Source organism: Phascolarctos cinereus, unplaced genomic scaffold (genome assembly GCF_003287225.1).
Source record: "Phascolarctos cinereus isolate Bilbo 61053 unplaced genomic scaffold, phaCin_HiC Scaffold_1;HRSCAF=81, whole genome shotgun sequence".
NCBI lineage: Eukaryota > Metazoa > Chordata > Mammalia > Diprotodontia > Phascolarctidae > Phascolarctos > Phascolarctos cinereus.
Window position 1 is genome coordinate 156,816,135 of NW_027555514.1, and position 15,298 is coordinate 156,831,432.

At 35.2% G+C, this 15,298-nt stretch overlaps 1 pseudogene; it reads left to right on the forward strand.

The window, feature by feature from the left end:
* Nucleotides 1-12,498, forward strand: part of LOC110217380 (acyl-coenzyme A thioesterase 6 pseudogene) — a 125,954-nt pseudogene extending 113,456 nt beyond the window's left edge.
* The last annotated feature ends 2,800 nt before the right edge of the window (nt 12,499-15,298 follow it).

The following is a 15,298-nucleotide window of genomic DNA, read 5'->3' on the forward strand; positions in this document are numbered from 1 at the left end:
CAACCAGGTCTTTTTTTAGGAAAACAAATGGAGAAGGATAAACTCCTAAGCCCAATACTTGCCCTACATGAAATATGAGGTCGAATATGGACATGATTTTCCAGTAGTTATGAGCAGAGTATATGAGAAAACAGAAAGAAGACAAAGGTGCTGACTGCACAGGGTTAGAGACAGGCAAAAGATGTAGAAAGATAGAAAATTCTCCTGAATTTTGGCAAGATTAAATAGGGCAAACTACCACTTAAGGGTGGCTAGAATAAGTGCAGTCCAATCCACAGTTTCTTTCTCTCTGTGGTTCTCCAGAGCATTTCACAGGGGAGAACTCTCTATTTTAGCTCTTCAGCCATCATTTCTGGATCAATTTTGACTTATAGGGAAGAGAATAAGAGAAAAAAGTCAACTTTGACTATAATGTTATTATGTCTTGTTATAAAGAGTGTAATATATTTTTTTATGTTTATATAATTTATTAATGTGATAGTGTGTGAATTATTAGGGAAAAGGAAAAATATATAGTTTCATTTTGTTAGCAATAGTCATGTACATATGAATTCTACTATCTTTAAGCTTAGAAATCTTACCTGTATCAAGTGAAAGTAAAGCAAGCTGGTTTCCCTACCTTGATTGGTTCTATTAGTTAAGTTCTAGATTATATGTCATACCCTTATTTCATTGCTCTCTTTTCTTTTTTTTTGTTCTATGGTTTTAAGGTATGGTTATTACTACAAGAGAATGCACAAAAAATGATTTTTAAAGCACATACTTGAAGGACTGGTAGAGATGTTGAAGCAACTGTTGGTAGAGGAATTGAAATGTTTCAAGAATCTTCTAATCCAACAAGGAAACAGGATCATTTTCACTAATGCATAAATGATATTGTTCAAAATTGAAAACAATGCCAAGAACTGGCAATTACTTCAAAACAGCCTACTTAAAACTCAGAAAACAAAGACAGACAACTCAAAGATAGCTATTAGCTGCAGAGGTGGTTACTGATTCCTCAACATTGTAGTAGTCTTCTGGAAATTGCAAGAATGGAAAGACTATAAAAAGTTATTAATAATTAGGACGATTAAATCATAACGACCAAGACTGTATAAAGACTAGAATACTGAAGAGTTGAAAGATATCAAACTGAAAGTTGAAAGGTACAAACTGACAGTCTTGTTGTCAACTACCCAGTTCTGGTTCACAGATGCAGGACAGACTGACAAGTCCTGTTTCTGGTCAGACCCCTAAGTGGTCTCAGGTGTTAGACATAATACCAAGGGAAAAGCAAATTCAGAAGCAAGTAACAGTGGTGTAGCTCAGACCCAAGAGCAGTGTAAGATATCAATCCCAACCTCGAGCACAATCTGAAGCCTGTGAAATAATAATGAGGACAGGAAACTCACACCACAGAGGATTGTGAAGTTCTGTGACAACTATCAGAGCTTCCCAATGGCTGAGTATACTAGCACTTGTTTATACCCAAATTTAGGTCAAGAACTTGCAAAGCTCAGACTCAATAGCAATCAGGGTGTTTTTGTTTCTTTTTCCCCCTATAACAAATCATGATCAGAACACTGAAAACATAAAGGTCCTGAGTCCAAGGTGTCTCTGAGATTCTAGTGCAGGACAACACTCAATGCCCACAAGAAAGCACCAAAGAACCAGTCCAGAACTTCCCTAAAAAAAATGAACAGAACCTAGTGCTAATAGTGAATCCACCATCATCAAGTAGTTTGGAAGAATAAGTAAATAAAATAGAATCCCCACCATAAAAAAATATGATGATGAAGATGCTCAAAACAAATCCAAAGGTTGAGAATTACACAAAACATCTAGAAGCAAAATCACAAAGAAAAACACAATTTGGGCTAAAATCAACCAAATTTTCTGAAAGAGATGAAGCAAGAGTCATTTTTTTAAGAAATGAAATTTGAATGCTAAAGGGAAAAATATTGGGGAAAATTAGAGGTGTGAAAGAAAGAAATGGGAAAAAAGGAATTAAGATATTGTTATCAGAGGTATAAATACTTAGTCAAGGAACAAGCTCTTTGAAAAGTATAAAATGGACTAAATAAATGGACTCCAGGAGACAAGAAACATTTAAAAAGTCAAAAGACTTAAAAAGAGAAGAAAATGTTATCTCGTTAAAAAAAAATTAATTGACCTGGAAGACAGATTGAGAAGGAAAATTTTCAGAATTTTCATACTACCTGAATGACATAATCAAAACAAAGCCTAAAGGAATTATTGTGGCAAAAATCCACAGCTTCCAGGTCAAGAATTATATTGAAATTAAGAAAAAATAAAGAAATTCAAGTGCTAAGGAGCCATAGTCAGTATCACACGGGGTTAAGCAGTTACACTATAAAACAGTGAAGAGTTTTGAATACTGTATTAAAAAATAAAGAGGACATAGGCTACAGAGTAAGCTAGATGACTCAGGGGATAGAATATTGGGCCTGGAATCAGGAAGACCTGACTTCAAATGTGGCCTCAGACACTTGCTAGCTATTTGACCCTGAGCAAGTCACTTAACTCTATTTGCCTCAGATTCCTTATCTTTTAAATGACCTGGAGAAGAAAATGGCCAACTGCTCCAGTACCTTTGCCAAGAAAACCTCCAAAGGGGTGATGAAGAGTGAGACATAATTGCAAACAACTAACCAACAGTATAAGACTACACTCAAGAATACCCAACAAAAAATAAGTATAACCCTAGAGATGGAAAAAAAAATAAAGTAAAAAGGGAAACATGGGGACAGGTAGGTGGCATAGTGGATTGAACACTGGCCCTGGAGTCAGGCAAACCTGAGTTCAAATCTGGCTTCAGACACATAACACTCACTAGCTGTGTGACTCTGGGCAAGTCACTTAACCCCAATTGCCTCACTTATAAAAAAAAAAAAGGAAGAAAAAAAGAAACATGAATGAATGGTTTTAAAGGACCAAACAAAGATAAAACCCCTTACATTCTAAGATGGAAAATGAAACTTTGGTTTCTTTTCATATCTGTCATCTTCAGGGATCCTAGAAGGATTCTAACTAGACACAAAGCTGAGAGTGGTTCCATTGTGTCTCGATGCTCTTAAAAGAAGAAGAGAAAGGAAGGAGAAAAGGTATACATTTGTGGGGAAGGGAAATGTTGAGGAAAATGATCTCACATAATCAGGGTATATAAAGAGATACTCAACAGAAAAAGGGGAAAGGCTTTGGTGGGGGGGTAATACTTGTAGGTAAAGAACATATACACACTGTGTACAGAAACATGTTTAACTAAACATTGAAATAGGAATTGAATTGAATCTAGAAGGAATGAAGAGAATGGAAGAAAGATTAAGCAGAAGGAATATTAAGGGAGGGATTAGGTTTAAGGGGAAAAAAACCCTGAAGATATACAAAAATATTTATAGATCTTTTTGAGGTAGAAAGTATGGGGATCTGTGAGTGTGTTCATAAATTGGAGAAAGTTTAAACAATTTGTGGTACATAAATTAGATGGAATACAATTTTGCTATAAGAAATGATGGAGGAGGGCTAGATGGTACAGTAGATAGAGCTCTGTCCTTGGAGTCAGGAGGACCTGAGTTCAAATCCGGCCTCAGACACATGACACTTACTAGCTGTGTGACCCTGGGCAAGTCACTTAACCCTGATTGCCTCATGAAAAAAGAAAGAAAGAAAGAAAAAGAAATGATGGAAATTGTTTTAAGGAAGCATGGGAAGACATATATGACATGAAGCAGAGTGAAATGAAGATAATCAGGAGAGCAATTTGTTCAAAGGCAACAATTTGATATACAAATAACTTTGGATGAATTAGTTCTTCTCATCAGTATAATGAACAATCAGAATTTCTCAGGATTATGGATGAAACACATTACCTATCTCCTGATAGAGAGGTGAAGGACTCTGAATGTAAACTGAGGCATTTTCTTCTTTTTTGTATATTTCCAATGCAGAAATTTGTTTTGCTCAACTACACTTTTTTAAAATTTTCTTTTTCTTTCATTCTCAGTGATAGTAGTTGTGAAGAAAAAACATACCCCAATCCATTATACACACATACACAAACAAACACAGAGATATACACACATGTAATTTTTAACTAAATTCATAAAACAATGGAAATTTAAGTTAGAAGAGAGCTTAGAAAATTTTTAATCCAGATTTTCCACATTAGCATTGAGGAAAATGATGCTCTTTGCTCATAATCTACAAAATGGTTAGGTACTTACATGCTGATTATGTCTTTTGTCTATGGTACCAATTAATTATATTAAGATAGTATATGGAATATTTGTAATCTCTGAGTATATATACACGTGTAATATGCATGTACATAATGTACATATATGCATGTATGTATATATACATACATGCATATATAATACATATATTCACACGTATTTGGCAAGCCCAATTTATATCATGTAAAATAATTGTTTGCAGTAAAAAAAAGTATGTCAGAAATTTTATTTTTTGTTTAACAAATGTAAATATGTTTATTGAATAAATCAATATGAAATACCTACTCTGAGGCTTATTTTCTGGAAATCCCACTCATATGAATGAGTTAGGTCCTGATAATATGGTTCACTACTTATGCCCTCAGAATACTAGAGTTAACCCTCAGGAGTTTGGGGTGTGTTTCTAGTACTTAGCTCTCAAACCCTTAACCCTTTGATATTAGTACTACAAGTGTTATTATATCTGTTACATGAGCAAGAAAATTTGCTTATAACTTAGTGTGCTAAATGGAATTAAAGCTACTTGTTCTTGATTCCAAGACACTTCTGATTATTTTTATATCTCTTTTTAATGAAAGTCAAGTTCCAGTTAAACACCTCTAGTTTGTTAAGATGATATTTCCACAGTTATGATGTATTTAAACAGTACTGTAGGCTAATTTCTATAAAAATAAAAAGGTACTTGCTTACATTTCAGTATCATTGACTTGCAAAGTATTTATCTCCTAAGCTTGAATCTTGGTTAGTCATGCAGAACAAATACAGGTAAATCTGTCTGATTTACAGATGTGTTAGAGAAAGATTCACGGTTTGGAAATATATCATACCCTCATCTTAAAACAGTTAATTTCTATCACATGCAAGTAACAAAATCAGCATGTAAGTACATACACAACCCATCATTTTCATCAATTATAACAGAGAAGACTGGAATTGAATAATTTCTAAGATCTCTTCTTACTCTATAATTCCATTGTTCCACAAATTTAGTCAAATAACCAGTTAATTCTTTAAAAATGCTAATGGTTACTTGACTGAATGCAACACAACACAGAAGCAAACACTCCATATCAGATGATGAAAATAAAAAGAAAGACAATGGTCTCACTGAGTTAGTGTAATCACAATATTTATAGTAGTAACAATAAATATCATGATATTTTAATATTGTGGTTCAGTTATTACTCTTCCATTTCAAGAATAATTTTAAAAATTATAAATGACAAAATATTAATATACTTTAATTTTATTCTATTTCTAAGAAATACAATGCTGAGGAAAGAATATAACTGAATTAATTACTTTTTTCCCATAAAACTTTAAATAGCTTGTAAAATGACATAATGTTAAGGCATTTAAAATTATTCACCACAGAAGTGACATGCTGAATACGTAATTTATTCAAGACAATGAAGCCACATTTAGAATATTATCTTGATTTTTAAAATCAGTTCTTCAAAGCTGGCCTAATGGAAGAGTTGAATTGAACCTGTGATACAAACATCTCCCTCACCTACACACTCATGGCTGAAATTCCTTGTAACAATCACACTAAGCCTTTCATCTACAGATTAGACAAGAAACTTAAAATACAAATGCCCTTCAGAAAGGAAATATGTTGATTTCAAATCACACTAACACACATATAATTGAAATTAGATTTTGTGTGTATGAACAGATTTTTTTTTTCATATAAAGAATCAGAGATTAAGCACAGAGAATTGAGTGTGTAAAGGGCTTGTGTGTTGAAATACCTAATAAAGCAGGAAAGCTAAGCAACAGAGGCACAATGCAGGAATGCTATTTAAGAGCTTTAAATAATATACCACCTTATTTGCTTAGTGGATATATACCTGCACCTAGTAGAAAAATAAAATAGGTTGAAATAAGGATTTGATACTTCTTTTAGGCTAGCATGCCTTTTATTGCTTACAGAGAAAAAAAAGTTGTGCTATATAAAGAGATAAGAGAAACTTCATGACAGCAGGGCACAGTGGCTAGATATTTCAGCATTTTTCCTTGCTTGGATATAAATATGTTTCCCTTGTGCCATGTACTACATAAGGGATTCTTATTTTCCAGGCCAAGCTATCAGATTAGACAAAGTGCTGAAATAAAGGGAAAATTTAAGCAATTTTACAATAATAATTCTATGTCATTGGTGACTGGTAGATTAGTATTTAGATAGACATAAAAGTCAGGAAGACACTAGTTCAAATCATGACCTAGAAATGTCCTGGTTTTGTTATCATATGGGAAAATCACTTAATTTTTCTGAGCTTTAGCTTCCTCATTTGTAATATGGGGATAGCATTATATTATCACCTAACTCACTTGGTTGGTGTGAGAATAAGATGATATAGTACATGTAAAGCATTTTAAAACCTTCAAGCACTATATAAATACATACATATACACATACACACGTACATATACACATACACATATATCATCATCATCATCATCATCATCATCATCATCACTATCATGTGCTATATAACTGTGTCCTTGAAGGAATGTTCTCAATTATTCTTCCTGCTTAGGAAAGTCAATACCAAATGTTGTGGGGTTCTAAATTTTAACAATCAGGTAGTTTTAATAATTTGCAAAGCCACTTAATAAAGGAGAGAGGGGAAAGAAAGGTGATACTTAGGGTTCCAAAGATAAATTGGCTACTTAAAAATTTGGCTTTTCTACTTCCTTTCCAACTTCAGTATTACTATCAGAAAGAAGTGTAATCCTATAAATTTCCCTAAGGCTCAGTATTTCATAATTATTTTAATTCAATATATTGTGCTAAGCATTCTACCACACATTCAGTTCGATAAATCAGAAACCACATAGTATAAATTAACAAGCACAGAATCTGGAATTAGGAGATATCAGTTCAAATCTAAATAACTATACTTTTATTGTTTCTTTAGGTAAGTAATAAATTCTCTGAGATTTAGTATTCCCATCTTTAAAATGGAGATAATATTTGCCTTATTTACCTCACAGGCTTGTTTTTGAAGAGAGTTCTTTCTCAAAACAGTATAGTGCCATATAAATGTTACATTAGTGTTTCCAAATCACATATCCATTTCACCTTTTCTATGAAGTCCTGACCACATAGATAAATCAACAGAGACTGCATAAGATATTATTTCTTTTGAATGACATCAGACAAATTCTACAACTTCTAACAAATGAATCTATTGCTTTCATATCCTTTTAAGATTTTATTTTTCTTTCTATCCATTCCTATACTACTATTCCCAAAATTCATTATTTCTCTATGCCCTACTCCTCCTTTTATTTTTTTTTATTTTTCTTCCTCTTCCCCTCTCTTCTTTCTGTCCTTTAATTAGTGCTTTAGGTGACACAGGAGGTTAAAAAGATAATCAAGGGAAGCAGAAGCAAGATGGCAAAGAAAAGCCAGGAAGTTGCCTGAGCTCTCACCAGTTTCACTCAGAAATGGCATTAAATCAAGCCTCTAAACAGACACTAGAGAGACCAAAACTACAAAAAGAAAGAGTGAAACAATTTTCCAGCTTAAGATAAATAAGAAAGACTTCAAGTAAGGATTGTCTCACTTGGTTAAAAGGAGAGCATAGTCCATTGCAGATGGTATCCGGACAAGTAGCAGGAGGCTGTCAACCACAGACAGATCAATAATCAAGGTCCCTCGGTCCTGGCTCATCAGGCCAGTGGCACAGCAGGCCAACTGTGAGGCATCCAGCCCCAGGACAGAAGGTGAATTTCCAGCTCCAGAAACCAGGCAACAACAAGTGTGACCAGGCTGGCCCACCCCAGTTCAGTGACCAAGCTGCCTGCGCCTGAGTCCCCGGCTCATGAAGCCAGTGACCATATCCCTGGTCCCCAGCACAAGAAGCTTGGGACAGTGCCCCCTGTACCCCAGGAGGGGAGCTCAACTTTAAAGGCCACCGAATAGGTCAAAAAAATGAGCAAGAGGTAAAAAAGAACCTTGAGCATAGAAAATCCTAAGGTGACAGGGAAGATCAAAACTCAGACTCAGAAGAGGACAACATTGTCAACATACCTACATCTGAAATCTCCAAGGGGAATATGAATTGGTCTCAAGTTCATAAAGTCTCCTTGGAAGCTTCAAAAAAGTAATATAAGAGAGGTAGAAGAAAAATTGGAAAGGAAATGGGAGATATGCAAGAGAGCATCAAAAGCTTGGAACAGGAACTACAAAAAATTGACTCTGGAAAACAACCCCATAAAAAATAGCATTGGATTACAGTCAAGGATCAAGTACCCAGCAAAAATTAGTATAATCTTTCAGGGGTGGAGATGGGCATTCAATAAAATAGGTGACTTCCAAACCTTCCTGATAAAAAGACCAGAGCTGAACAGAAAATTTGATCTTCAAATAAAAGACTCAAGAGAGACATAAAAAGGTAAATGGGACAGAAAAAAAAAAGAAAACAACAACAAGAACATATCATTATTAATAAGGACAAACTGTTTACATCCCTACAAGGGAAGATGACACTTGTAACTCTTGAGAACTGTATTGTTATGACACCACTTTAAAGAAGTATACATAGAGGGGGTTGATATGAGTTGACTTTGATGTAATGATTAAAAAAGATCTAATCAAGAGGGTTAAATGGATCTAAGTAAATGGATTAATCTGATCTAACAAAGGGAACTACTCAGAGAAAAGGAAAGGAGGGGCAGACAAGGGTAAATTATTTTACAGGAAAAGGCACAAAACCCATAACAGTAGAGGGAAAGAAGGGAGGGAGATGAGCATTGTTTGAACCTTACTCTCATCAGATTTGGCTCAAGGAGGGAATAACATAATCAGTTAGGTATGGAAATCTAACTTGCCCTACAGGAAAATAAACCCACATAAATCATCAACATTTCCATATATTACCAAAAAAGCCCAACAGAAAGAGATAGAAATTCCATTTAAAGTTACTGTAGGGCAGCTAGGTGGCACAGTGGATAGAGCACTGGCCCTGAAGTCAGGAGGACCTGAATTCAAATCCAGCCTCAGACACATATTAGCGTGTGACCTTGGGCAAGTCACTTAACTCCTATTGACTCACTTAAAAAAAAAATTTGGAGTCTGCATACTGAGACAAACCCAGGAACTATGTGAAAACAATTAAAAAACACTTTTCATAAAAATAAAATCAGGTCTAAATAATTGGAAAAACATCAGCTGCTCATGGGCAGGCTGAGCTAATATAATAAAAATGACAATTCTACCTAAGCTAATTTACTTATTCAGAGCCATACCAATCAAACTACCAAAAAAATATTTTATAGAGATAGAAAAAATAATATCAAGATTCATAACAAAAGTTCCAGAATATCAAGGGAACTAATGAAAAGAAATTCAGGCGAAGGTGGCCTAGCATTCCAGATCTTAAATTGTATTATAAAGCAGCAATCACCAAAACTACTTGTTTTGGTTAAGAAATAGAGTGGTGGATCAGTGGAATAGGTTCAGTATGCAAAACACAGTAGTCAATGACTATAGTAACCTATTATTTGATAAACCCAAAGACCCCAACTTCTGGGATAAGAACTCAGTCTTTGAAAAAAAAACTGCTGGGAAAACTGGAAAAGAGTACGGCAGACACTAGGAGTGGACCAAATCTTACACCAAATACCAAAATAAAGTCAACATGGGTTCATGATTTAGATATTAAGGCTGATACTATTAGCACTCTGGGAGAGTAAGGAATATTTCAATTATCAGATCTGTGGAGAACAGAAGAATTCATGACCAAACAGGAGATAGAGAACATTACAAAAAGCAAAATAGACAAGTTTGATTACATTGAATTGAAAAGTTTTTGCAAAAACAAAGCTAATGTAACCAAGATTAGAAGGAAGGTGGAAAATCGGGAAAGATTTTTTACAGCCAATGTCTCTGGTAAGGGCCCCATTTCTATAATATGTAGAGAGTTAAGTCAAATTTTAAGAAGGCAAGTCATTCCCCAATTGATAAATGGTCAAAGGATAGGAACAGGAAGTTCTCAAATGAAGAAATTAAAGCCATCTATAGTCATATGAAAAAATTCTCTAAATCACTATTGATTAGAGAAATGCAAATCAAAATAACTCTGAGATATCACATCACACCTATCAGATTGGCCAACATGACAAAACAGGAAAATGATAAATGTTGGAGAAGATGTGGGAAAATTGGAACACTACAACATTGTTGGTGGAGTTGTGAAATGATCCAAGCATTTTGGAGAGCAATTTGGAACTATTCCCAAAAAGCTATAAAAATGTGCATATCCTTTGACCCAGCAATAGCACTTCTAGGGCTGTATCCCAAAGACAGCATTCAAATGGGAAAATGATTCATATGTACACAAATATTTATAGCAGCTCTTTATTGCGATAGCAAAGAATTGGAAATTGAGAGGATGCCCATCAAGTGTGGAATGGCTGAACAAACTGTGGTATATGAATGTAATGGGATACTATTGTGCCATAGAAATGATGAGCAGGAAGACTTCAGAAAAACTTGGAAAGATTTGTATGGTCTGATACTGAGTGATGTGAGCAGAACCAGGAGAACATTGTACACAGAAATAGCCATGTTATGCAATGACTAACACTGATAGACTTAGCCCTTCTCAGCAATGTAAGGATCTAAGATATCCCCAAAGTTCTCATGATGGAAAATGCTATCCACATCCAATGAAATAACTATGGAGTTTGAATGTAGATCAAAGCATGCTATTTGCTATTTTTTTTTCTTCTGTTGTGTTTTGTTTCCTGTTTCTGGTGGTTCCTCCTATTGGTTCTAATTCTTTGTTATGACATGACCAATGTAAAATATGTGTAATAGGAATGTATATTTATAGCCTATATCAGATTGTGTGCTGTCTTGGAGAGGGAGGGGGAGAAAAATTTAAAACTCAAAAGGGTGTGGAAGTGATTGTTGATAAATCAAAATAAATGAATAAATAAATAAATAAAATGAAAAAAATCCTTAAAATTAGAATTGGGTAAGTAGAAGCTAATGACTCTATTAGACATCAAGAATGAGTCCAGTGAAATCAAAAAAATGAAAAAATGAAGAAAATGTAACATATCTGTTTAGAAAAAACAAAACAAAACAAAACAACTGACTGGAAAATAGATTCCAGGGTCGTGACTATGCTTGACTCCTGAGCCCCAGAGCCTGTGGGACTAGCTAGTGGAGATTGTAGTGCACTGTCTGGCCCCTGTCCCAGCTGGTCATCCTGTGTGCCTCCCCCCTGAATGAAAACAAGGGAACTCTTCCAGGCTTTTGCAGACAGCTGGACCTGGTGTGGGCACCAGTTCTGGGGTCATCTACAGCTGTGTGGAGCGCATGGGGTCCTTCTGGACCCTGCTGTGTGAGACACACTCTGAAAGACTGGTGAAGAGGGATGTACAGACAGACCCTTTTCCTCATGGACCTGGAGGTATATAGTGGTCACAACACCTAGTCCACAAAGCTGCTGGCACAGGTGGTCCATGAGTGGGGCTTCCTGGGGCCAGGGGTGAAGAGGATTCTTTTGTGAGAGGGCAGCATGTGGGCCTCTCTCTTTCTGCCTTCAGGAGCAGGGCCTTTCCTGGGGATCATTGATTTGCCTGGAACTGGAGGTGGTCTCTGTGAATACAGAGCAGCTTGCTGGCTGGACATGGTTTTGCTGAGCTTGCTGTGGCTTATTTCAGATTTGATTGATCTACATCTGAAATATTTTGAAGAGGCCCTAGACTATATGTTGTAGCATCCAGAGGGGACTGGATTTTCCTTAGGGGGTGATGTGTCTTTCCATGGTCTCCTTCCTGAAAGGTGTCACAGCCATAGTACTTATAAATGCCTGTGTGGCCAACATAATGATCCCACTGCACTATAAGGAAATGACCCTCCTTAATACTGGACATGACATATAGATATTTAAGTTCACTGAGTCAGGCCTCATAGATCTTGTGGATATTTAGACTAACCCTTTAGAAAAGTGCAACCGCCAAAGCTTCATCCCAATAGAAAAGACTCAGGTTCCTTTCTTGTTCATTGTTGGTCAAGACAACCATAAGTGGAAGAGTGAATCCTATGCATATATAGCCTCCAAATGATTATAGTCTCACAGTAAAGAAAAATCTCAAATCATCTGTTATCCAAGGACTGGGCACAGCATTGACCCCCCCCCCCCCTTATTTTCCTCTATGTTTAATATCTGTGTATAGAATGGTGGGCCAAAGAGTGGTAGAACCCATGGGTTTAAACAATTTATTCTATCTTTGATTTTGTCTCCTATACATTTATAGTCCACTATATTGCTATGCTGTTAATGCTTATTGCTACCATCTATTGTATCCAGTTGATGGCTATAAAGAGTTTCCTCGATCCCTTTCTTTTTAAGATTAAAGCCATTTTAGTGCAGTTTGTAATATTTCATGTAAGCATTTTCTTTTTCTTTTTTTTTTAAGGCACTGCTCTGTCTCTGGCAAGGAGCCCACAATTCTTTCATATTTAAGCATAAGTAAAAAAAAAAAGACAAATCTCATTTATAGACACTGTCTTCTTAATCAGACATTCATCCTTCAATTCCCTTTCTCCTCTTAAGCAATTTTCCTTTGGCAACAATTGTTGAAAATATCACTCTTGGTCCTGTGGGTTTTAGTTAGCTGTGTAAATGTTCAAAATCTTTACCAATATTTTCTAGATAACTTCTGGCAGCAGCATCTGTTCCTACAGTAATCATTAAAAGTAAATGTAAGAGGGGGCAGAGCCAAGATGGCGAAGTGAAAGCAGTGACTTGCTTGAGATCTCCCCCAAACCCCTCCAAATACCCATAAAAAATGACTCTAAACAAATTCTAAAGCAGTAGAACCCATAAAAAGACAGAATGAAACAAATCTCCAGCCCAAGACAACCTGGATGGTTGATCTGAAAGGTATATTGTTCTGGCCAGGGACAGGAGTACAGTGCTGCATGGGCACTCAGGCCACAGCGAACTTGGAGCAGTCCTCAGAGGACTGAATCATGGGCAGTTGTGGCAGTTTCCATACTTCTCAACCCTCAAATGCCAAAGATAACTTAGAAGGTCAGTGCGGAAAAAAAGTAAATGTGTATTTTTTGCCTTAAGAAGGAATGCTATTGGGGCAGCTAGATGGCTTGGTAGATAGAGCACTGGCCCTGAAGTCAGGAGGACCTGAGATCAAATGCGGCCTCAGACAATACTTGACGCTTACTGTCTGTGTGACTCTGGTCAAGTCACTTAACCCCAAGTGCCTAAAAAGAAAAAAAGGAATGTTATTGTTTATCATTTTAATCATGTCTGACTCTTCGTGATCTTTTTTGTCGTTTTCTTTTGCAACATGGCTAATATGGAAATATGTTTTGCATGACCTCTTTTGGGTATAATGGGCATCATATTTCTTTCCTTCTTAGTGAGTGGGGTTGAAGTGAAGGGAGGGAGAGAATTTGGAACTGAAGATAAAAATCTAAACAAACTAAAAGACTCAGTAGAATATTTAATAACTAATCCTCAGAAGGGACCACATCCATAATGTATTGCAAAAAGCTTAAAAAAAAAGGCTAATTGAAAAATAGTATAAATATTATATTCATTATAATTCATTGTCATCTCTAGTACAAGATAAAAACTGTTATAATTGGAAATGGAAAGGAGTAGTTATGATTAGAAAATCATTAATAAAAGTTTTCCCCAAAATTCGTGGGAGAGGGAGTATGAATAAAATCCTACTTCTCAACATAATTCTAAATGTTTAGAAACACATGATTTTTGAACTCAGCCAGTTTTTGACAAAGCTGTAACAAAAAACAAACAAACAAACAAACAGATCTTATAATCAACATTCAAGAATTTTTTTTTTTCCCACTGATTCACACTGGTCTTTTCCTGCATTATGAAATATGAGAGATTTGAATCTTGGTGATATGGAAACAACACAACAAAACTAGAGAACAAAATATTTTCAACTTATTTTCCTAGAACAATCTTTTCCATTATCTTAAAAATAGATACTCAGTTAACAATATGTTATTCCTAAACTATACATACTATGAAATCCTAAAACTCATGTGAATTTGTTGTGTGGTAATATTTTTTCTGGGACATGTGGTGGGAGATGTGGATAATTCTATTACCTATATACAAATTCAGTGCTATGTTATTTAACATGAGTTGTCATGAAAGTTATTTTTACCTTATGTGACTTGGAAGAAATGAGTTTAAGAAGTTTCTCTAAGGTAGTGGAATGAGAGGTTAAAAGGAAGAGAGCAGCAACAAGATAGCAAACAAAAGAAAATTCAATGGGAAAAAGAAGAGGGGAGAAAAGGAATAACCACAAAAATGAGCAAACAGAAAAAGCATGATGAATAAATAATATGTATAAAATGAAAAGGAAGAAAAATCATTGGAAATAAAAAATAAATTATCAATGTCAACAATGTCCAGAAATGAAACCATAACTAGGTAAGACTTACCAACTGGAATAAAAACACTTATTAAGGGAAGTATAAAATACTTGATAATACTAAGGAAATAAATTATCTCATTAAAAAAATAGAATGACAAGTTGATAATGAAACAACAATGTGGTATTATCAGTGGATAATAAATTAAAACGTGATTTACTGGGTAATTGAATTTACCTAACAGAAGACAAAATGGGTGAAGTTCTATGACCATCAATGAAATGATCTTAAAAGTCAGTTCAATAAGATCAAAAAAAATGAGAATCTTACCACAAAGTGATATGACTAGAAGCTAGGGTTTGGAGGGAAAATGTAAGTGTTATGGTTCTCTCCAGAAAATATGATTAAAGAAAGTGTCCAGCAATCATATATGAGGAGATCATGTAAATAAATTTCCAGAATTGTAAAAATCATGGTACAGATTACGGAGTGACAGAATACACAGGATATGAATAGAGGTGAGCCCTAAATTCTTCTATACTAGTCATCAGGTACAATACCAAGGAAACGAATTTGCAAGTAGTTAAGACATTTAAAGTCACATACCAAAAAATCAATCATGAAGAAGCTTTCACAAGAAACACTCTAAGTGAACTTGACT